The following is an 8,460-nucleotide window of genomic DNA, read 5'->3' on the forward strand; positions in this document are numbered from 1 at the left end:
CAAGCTCAAGCAAGTGAAGCAACACTAAAACGTACATAAACTCCGACATGCGTCGCCGCACAATAGCCTCCCACGTTCATTTGAGAAAACGGTTAAAAGCAAGAAAACGGAAGGGATGACGAACTGCAATAATGACCTGCGGCTCGCCCTTTATGCAAGTAAGAATGTGACATGCAATATTGTTGTCCAATAGTATGCATCATGCGGGGTAGCCTAGTATTAAACACATTATGGTGGGTGACAATGAAAAAAGAAAGAAGTCTCTGGGTGATCCAGAGCATGAGATTCTCTGAACATCAACCAAGAGAAGATATGGAGACGAAAATTGAAGTAACAGATTCTTCAAGAAGTAGCCATCAAGAATGCGAATCACTTAATGAAGTCTCAATGGAGATTGATATTCCTCAGAGCAATGAATCTTCTGTTAGTTTAAAGAATGAGGCTCAGTCTGTGCCACATATTCTGATAGAAGCAATAGAAACTCTGGGCAATGAAAGAACTATCTTGGCCCTAAAAAAGCTGAAGGAGCGTCTCCAATCCACGAAAACTTCAAATCAGCTTAACAGCTTGATTTTTTGCTTAAATGTACTAAATGTAAAGAAAGGTGGATGTGGCCGTGGAAGAATTCCATGCCAGCCATTTCCATCTCAAGAAGAGGACCGGGTGTGTCAAGAGGAGCTACAGCTTTATTAAAAGGACGAAGACCCGCAGGTGTCGTGTCTAACACGAAGCGCCCCCGCAGCATGGCTCAAAATGTTCTTAACAATGTTGCACATGCTAAATCACGTGGCACAGGACACTAAGGTCCATATTCTAAAACTAGTAATGTTATCCTATGTTTGTTTGTACATTACTTGTAAAGTGAATGAGGAATTTTCTTTTAGGAAGTAGTTGGGCCTCTTGAGACAGTTTCTGGGCAGTGAGATTCTATAATTGTTATCTGTGCTTCTAAAAGTGTTTTCTATGTCAAAAATGCAATGTTAAATACTTCATTTATGAAGCTCAAAGGCATATATAGGTAGTCTTTATAATATATTGTTACGAATGTGCTGTATGTGAATGATTGTATGTGTAATGTGATGAAATTGTAGCATGATGCAATGTTAGCTCAGTATGATGCAACTCTACTTGTTGGGACAAGAGAGACAGAGGGGAGCCCGGGGCCTCCGGCCGCCGGGCAGGAAGTGCTGAGTCGGCAGAGTGGAGAGGCGCTGAGGAGTAGTTGAGGGTGGCGTGTCTGGGCTTAGAGAGTGTTGAGCTGCTCCGCTCGCGAGCTGTGTGCATCCGGTGTGCCTGTCTGCCGTGCCCCTGTACTGTGCCTGATTAACTAACTGTTCTGTGCCCTTGGAAGTTGCTGTACTGTGTGAGGAACCTAGCTGTCATTAAACTAGAACTTAGTGTTGAACGTGTATCCTTTGTGCCCTGCCTCGTTCCCGCCTCCCCTCGGTGTTCGGCGTGGGCCGCTGTGAGTGACTGGTGCCCGTGTGGTTGTTCTGGTGGGGATTACGCCACCTGCCTGCCCGTGGATGGTGTGTGGTAGGGGGGGTGGCGTAACACTTGGTGTCAAAGGAGTGGGATATAAGTGAACAGTGGATATAAGTGAACAGTGAAGCGCGCCGAGTGTCATGGCGTCCCCCAATGGTCGCCGTGAGGGTTAGGAGACGGGCAAGGCCGAGGCTGACCCGGGTGAGGTGAAGCCGGGCCAGATGGAATTGTTCGCTGCCATGCTGGCCAGTATGAGGCAGGATTTGGATCAGAGGGCAGACGAGAGGGCACGCGAGCAGGCTCAGAGGGCAGAAGAGAGGGCCCGCGCGCAGGCTCAGAGGGCAGAAGAGAGGGCACGCGAGCAGGCTCTGAGGGCAGAAGAGAGGGCAGACGAGCAGGCCCGCCATCTTGCCGAGGTCCTCCAGAGCTGTTTCTCGTCGCTGAAGGTGGAAACCCAGCAGTACACCGACCAGGGCTGCGACAGCGCGAGGAGTGAACGGCTGGAGGAGGTGCGGACTGCGGACCCCGGAAGGCGAGGTCCGAGGCCTGAGGGAGGCGGAGAGGCAGCTGCGAGAGGTGGCACCGTCGCACGCGGAGGAAGAAGGCTCAGCTCTGGCAGGAAGCGCCGGGGCGGCGGTCCTGCAGGGGCCTATCTGGGGCTCCTGGCAAGGACTCCTGGAGCCTGGTAGCGTCGTGGAGGAACCAGTAGCTGCCGCAGGAGGTTGGGGAGCCCCCGCCTCGTTGCCTCCCTCACCCCCACCCTCTCCTCCATGCCAGCCGGCTCGCAGGTCACGTAGTCCGCTCTCTCTCCCATGGCAGCAGCGAGAGGTGGCAATGTGGTGCGGGGAGGAACAAGAACGGTCACGTGTGCTGGCGGCGGGTGCACGGGTGGCGGACTGGTGGGGCTCCGCGTGGGGCCCCTGGCAAGGGCCCCTGAAGCCTGGTGGCGTCGTGGCGGAGCCGGTGGAGGCTGCAGGAGGCTGGGGAGCCGTCGAAGCCGCTCCTTTGGGTCCAGCTGGTGCTGGAGTCGGAGCCATTAACCCTGCCTCGTTGCCTCTCTCACCGCCTCCCTCTCCGCCATGCCGGCCGGCTTGCAGCCCACGTGGTCCGCCCGCTCCCCGCTGCAGCCCCTCATCCTCCCGGAGCTCAGGGAGGCTTAAGCCAGCGGGGCACGACGGGAAGTTGGCATGGGAGGCCCAGTTCAAGATGCCAGCTGCTGCCCAGGGCTGGGGCGAGGATGAGAAGGCGCTGCAGCTGACAACAGCGCTACGGGGCTCAGTGGACGGGCCCGGCCGCTTGGTGGGGAGCGCCGAGAGGACCTTGGGGCGGCCTGACATGCCGGCCGCTACACGACTCCAGGACGCGCCACAGAGGCTGTGTGGCGTCACGGGGCACTGCGTGCAGTCTGAGGGCCCAGTGGAGGCTCGTATCGGCGTAGGCAGCGCTGTGGAGCGCCGGCCGATGGACGTCGCCGATCGAGACGAGCCGTGCGTGCTGGGCCTCGACTACCTGCCGCAGGACGAGGCCTGTGCCGACCTTGGACGGGAGCTGGAGAGGCTGCGCGGACAGGCGCCTTTGCTCCCGAAGGTCGGCTGTGCAGAGGTAGTCGCGGCGGAGCAACTGCACCTTGCCCCGGGGACGGAGGCCAGGGTCCTGTGTTGTCGGTCGGATGCGATGCCAGCGGAAGGCACGGTGGAGTCCACGGAGGGCCTGCAGCTGCCTGATGGTGTGGCAGCCGGACGGAGTCTCGAAGGAGCGGGGAGTCAGTCACGGTGCTGGTGGCTAACTCCTCCGACGAGGCTCGGAAAGTACCCGCTGGTGCCAAGCTGGGCACCTGTGAAGAGGTGGAACAACAAGAGGAAGCGTCGGGGAGCGCGGAGTCGGCCGCTGTGAGGCCGCTGCCCGACTTCCTGGAGGATTCGGCGCACCGGAGCGCCGCTCACCTGACGGAGGCGCAGACGAGGGTGCGCCACACCCTGGCTCAGTGCGCGGACGTGTTCAGCGGGGGTGGAGTGGACCTGCTGGGCTGCACGGGGTTGGTGAAGCACAACATCAGCACGGGAAATGGTGCACCCACCAGGAGCCCGCCCCGACGTGTCGTGCCGGCCAGGCGGGAGGAACTGCAGCGCGCCGTCAACGAGCTGGCGGCGCAGGGGGTGATGGAGCGGACAGACAGTCCGTGGCCCTCAACAGTCGTTCTGGATATGAAGAAGAACGGCACGCAGCACTTCTGTGCAGACTGCCGGGCGCTGAGGGACGAGACTGGCGAGGACTCTCACCCCCTGCCGTGGACCGACGACGCGCTGACGAGGGCCTTGGAGTTCGGGGCATTGACGACAATCAGCGGCCTAGCGGCGGCCGCCCCGCCCTGCCATGACCTCCGGGGCCGGATGGCGAAGGTGAAGATGAAGGCAGCGTCGATGAAGGCGAGCCCGGAGGGTCTCCGTGGCTCGTACGGGGGCTGTGGCAAGAGGAGGCATAGGTGCAGTCGGTGCCTGGGGGAGCGAAGGACGCGTTCCCTCGACCGGCTGAGCCCCGACGCCCTCCAGCCGCGCTGTAAGGACTGTGGCCAGTCAGGCCACCGCTTGAGTGCCTGTCCCAGGCCCAGGGACGCGGCGCGGGCGGGAAGCGCGGACGGGCTGGAGAAGGGAGCCGACCTCCAGCCGTCTCCCGCCCTCGGGCCCCGCCTTGTGTAAGCTGCCGCCGCCCGACCAGCGTGTTGCCAGTGGGAGGCTTAGCAGTTGTAGCCACGACGCGTGACAGTGGACACCGGGGGCTGAGGAGTGCTCGGCGCGGCCTGACCCGGGGTAGTGTGTGCTGCTGGAAGGGCCAGTGGAGGCTCGTATCGGCGTAGGCAGCGCTGTGGAGCGCCGGCCGATGGACGTCGCCGATCGAGACGAGCCGTGCTTGCTGGGCCTCGACTACCTGACGCAGGCCAGTAAGGCTCGTGGTGGCCTCGGACGGGAGCTGGAGAGGGTGACCGGAATGGTGCCCTTTGCTTCCAGGAGGTTTTCGAGCATGGCTGCGTGGGGAGGTAGTCACGGCTGAGCGAGGGCACCTTGCCCCGAGGGTGGAGGCCAGGAGCCGGTGTCGACTGTCCCGAGCGTCACGTGGAGTGGATGGCGTGGAAGAGCCCACTGAGGACTGGCGGGTGGTCGACGGCGTGGCTGACAGGCGGAGCCCCTTGGGGGCGCGAGAAGAGACTGTGGAGGACGTGGTGGAGGACAGACTGATTTATGTGTATTGCATGTATTTTTCTGTGTTCAATGTTCGGCCGGGAGCTCAGGCTACCGGTGGATTTGGCCACGGGGCAGCCCCCCCGACGTGAGCTTGCCCACCGTCACCTCTGGCTTCTCAGCGGCACTGCAGGAAAGCCTGGCTGAGGTGCACCGACGCCCGTGGGGCAAGCTCAAGGTGGCAGGCCAGGCCATGAAATGAAGGAGACATACGACCGGCGTAAGAGGGACGTGAGCCCCAGCAGCAGCGAAGGGGACGTGTCAGAGGTCGACCACGGGGCGAACGAGAACAGGGGCGGTGCGGGCGAAGCGGCAGATGTCAGTGACGACCCTGAGCAAGTACTTGGGGCCGACGACGCGGCTCTGGGTGCCACCGCCCGCATCCCAGCGGCGCCCTCGGCGAGAGAGGCGTCGGCCGGGATGGTTAAGAGACTTTAGTGATGTCCCAGGGGACTGATTAGTTTGATTAATTTCATGTTTTGTTTGTTGAATGTTGGGGCAGCCGGGTCGACTGCCTTCTGAAGGGGGAGATAGTGTTACGAATGTGCTGTATGTGAATGATTGTATGTGTAATGTGATGAAATTGTAGCATGATGCAATGTTAGCTCAGTATGATGCAACTCTACTTGTTGGGACAAGAGAGACAGAGGGGAGCCCGGGGCCTCCGGCCGCCGGGCAGGAAGTGCTGAGTCGGCAGAGTGGAGAGGCGCTGAGGAGTAGTTGAGGGTGGCGTGTCTGGGCTTAGAGAGTGTTGAGCTGCTCCGCTCGCGAGCTGTGTGCATCCGGTGTGTCTGTCTGCCGTGCCCCTGTACTGTGCCTGATTAACTAACTGTTCTGTGCCCTTGGAAGTTGCTGTACTGTGTGAGGAACCTAGCTGTCATTAAACTAGAACTTAGTGTTGAACGTGTATCCTTTGTGCCCTGCCTCGTTCCTCCCCTCGGTGTTCGGTGTGGGCCGCTGTGAGTGACTGGTGCCCGTGTGGTTGTTCTGGTGGGGATTACGCCACCTGCCTGCCCGTGGATGGTGTGTGGTAGGGGGGGTGGCGTAACAATATATATATATATATATATATATATATATATATATATATATATATATATATATATATATATATATATATATATATATATATATGGAAACGCCAGGGGCAGCAGTCCAGCTGGGGCTATCTGGGGCCCCTGTCAAGGACCCCTGGCTGCCGCAGGAGGTTGGGGAGCCAACGGAGCCGCTTCCTTGGGTCCAGCTGGCGCCGGAGTCGGACCCATTCACCCCACCTGGCGGCCTCCCTCACCCCCTCCCTCTCCTTCATGCCAGCCGGCTCGCAGGCCACGTGGTCCGCTCTCTTTCCCCATGCAGCCCCTTAGCTTCCCGCCGTTCGGAGAGGCAGCGGCGAGAGGTGGCAACGTCGTGCGCGGAGGAACAAGAAGCGTCACATGTGCTGGCGGCGGGTGCCGGGGTGGCGAACTGGCGGGGCTCCTGGCAAGGGCCCCTGAAGCCTGGTGGCGTCGTGGCGGAGCCGGTGGAGGCTGCAGGAGGCTGCGGAGCAATCGGAGCCGCTCCCTTGGGTCCAGCTGGTGCTGGAGTCGGACCCATTCACCCCGCTTCGTGGCCTCTCTCACCGCCTCCCTCTCCGCCATGCTGGCCGGCTTGCAGCCCACGTGGTCCGCCGTCTCCCCCCTGCGGCCCCTCAGTCTCCCGGCGCTCAGGGAGGCTTAAGCCAGCGGAGCACGACGGGAAGCTGGCATGGGAGGCCCAGTTCGATATGTCAGCTGCTGCCCAGGGCTGGGGCGACGCTGAGGAGGCGCTGCTGCGGGGCTCAGTGGACGAGCCAGGCCGCTTGGCGGTGGGCGCCGAAAGGACCTTGGGGCGGCCTGACATGCTGGGCGCCACACGACTCCAGGACGCGCAACAGAGGCTGTGTGGCGTCACGGGGCACTGTGTGCAGTCCAAGGGCCCAGTGGAGGTTCGTATCGGCGTGGGCAGCGCTGTGGAGCGCCGGCCGGTGGACGTCGCCGATCGAGACGAGCCGTGCGTGTTGAGCCTCGACTACCTGACGCAGGGCGAGGATGGTGCCGACCTTGAACGGAAGCTGGAGAGGCTGCGCGGACAGGCGCCTTTGCTTTTGGAGGTTGGCTGTGCAAAGGTAGTCGCGGCTGAGCGACTGCACCTTGCCCCGGGGATGGAGGCCAGGGTCTGGTGTTGCCGGTCGAGCGCGGTGCCAGCGGAAGGCACAGTGGAGTCCACGGAGGGCCTGCAGCTGGCTGATGGTGTGGCAGCCGGACAGTCTCGAAGGAGCGGGGGAGGAGTCAGTCACGGTGTTGGTGGCTAACTCCGACGAGGCTCGGAAAGTACCCGCTGGTGCCAAGCTGTGTACCTGTGAGGAGGTGGAACGACAGGAGGAGGCGCCGGGGAGCACGGAGTCGGCCGCTGTGAGGCCGCTACCCGACTTCCTGGTGGATTTGGCGCACCGGAGCGCCGCTCACCTGACGGAGGCACAGACGGAGGTGTGCCACACCCTGGCTGGGTGCGCGGAAGTGTTCAGCGGGGGTGGTTTGGACCTTCCATGACCTCCGGGGCCGGATGGCGAAGGTAAAGATGAAGGCAGCGTCGAGGAAGGCGAGCTCGGAGGGTCTCCATGGCTCGTGCGGGGGCTGTGGCGAGAAGAGGCACAGGCGTAGTCGGTGCCCGGGGGAGCGAGGGACGCGTTCCCTCGACTGACTGAGCTCCGAAGCCCTCCAGCCTCGCTGTAAGGATTGTGGCCAGTCTGGCCACCGCTCGAGCGCCTGCCCCAGGCCCAGGGACGCGGCGCGGGCGGGAAACGTGGACGGGCTGGAGAAGGGGGCCGATTTCCAGCCGTCTCCCGTCCTCGGGCCCCGCCTTTTGTAAGCTGCCACCGCCTGACCAGCGCGTTGCCAGTGGGAGGATTAGCAGATGTAGCCACGTCGCGTGACAGTGGACACCGGGGCTGAGGAGTCCTCGGCGCGGCCTGACACGGGGTAGTGTGTGCTGCTCGGGGGGCCAGTGGAGGATTGTGCCGGCGTGAGCAGCGCGGTGGAGCGGCTGCCGGTGGACGTCGCCGGGCGTGGAAGAGCCTTGCTTGCTGGGCCTTGACTACCTGACGCAGGCCAAGGCTTGTGGTGGCCTCGGACGGGAGCTGGAGAGGGTGACCGGACAGGTGCCCTTTGCTTCCGGAGGTTTTCGAGCTTGGCTGCATGGGGCGGTAGTCACGGCCGGGCGAGGGCACCTTGCCCCTAGGGTGGAGGCCAGGAGCCGGTGTCGACTGTCCCCAGAGTTGCGTGGAGCGGACGGCGTGGGAGAGCCCACTGAGGACTGGCGGCTGGTCGACGGCGTGGCTGACAGGCGGAGCCCCTTGGGGGCGCGAGAGGAGACTGTGGAGGCCGTGGTGGAGGACTGATTTATTTGTATTCCATGTATTTTTGTGTGTTGCATGTTGGGGCAGTCGGATCGACTGCTTCTTTAAGGGGGGGGGGATAGTGTTAGGCCAGGGGTATATTTTTTGGGGTATGTGTTGTTTGTGTGGGGGGTGCTGGTTTGGGGCGCAGAGGATTGGTGATGGCCGGCGGCATGGGGTGCATCGCGGCGGCCGGGCCGAGAGCCGCCGGCCGCGCCGCGGGGCATGAGACAGCTCAACTGCCAGAGACGAGAGACGTGCGCCGCTTGTCTCCGTGCCCCTGCGTGCTCTGCCCGCTTTTGTGAGCCCTGTGCTGTGTCCGTGCCC

The sequence above is a fragment of the Eriocheir sinensis genome, unplaced genomic scaffold, assembly GCF_024679095.1.
Source record: "Eriocheir sinensis breed Jianghai 21 unplaced genomic scaffold, ASM2467909v1 Scaffold179, whole genome shotgun sequence".
Taxonomy (NCBI): domain Eukaryota; kingdom Metazoa; phylum Arthropoda; class Malacostraca; order Decapoda; family Varunidae; genus Eriocheir; species Eriocheir sinensis.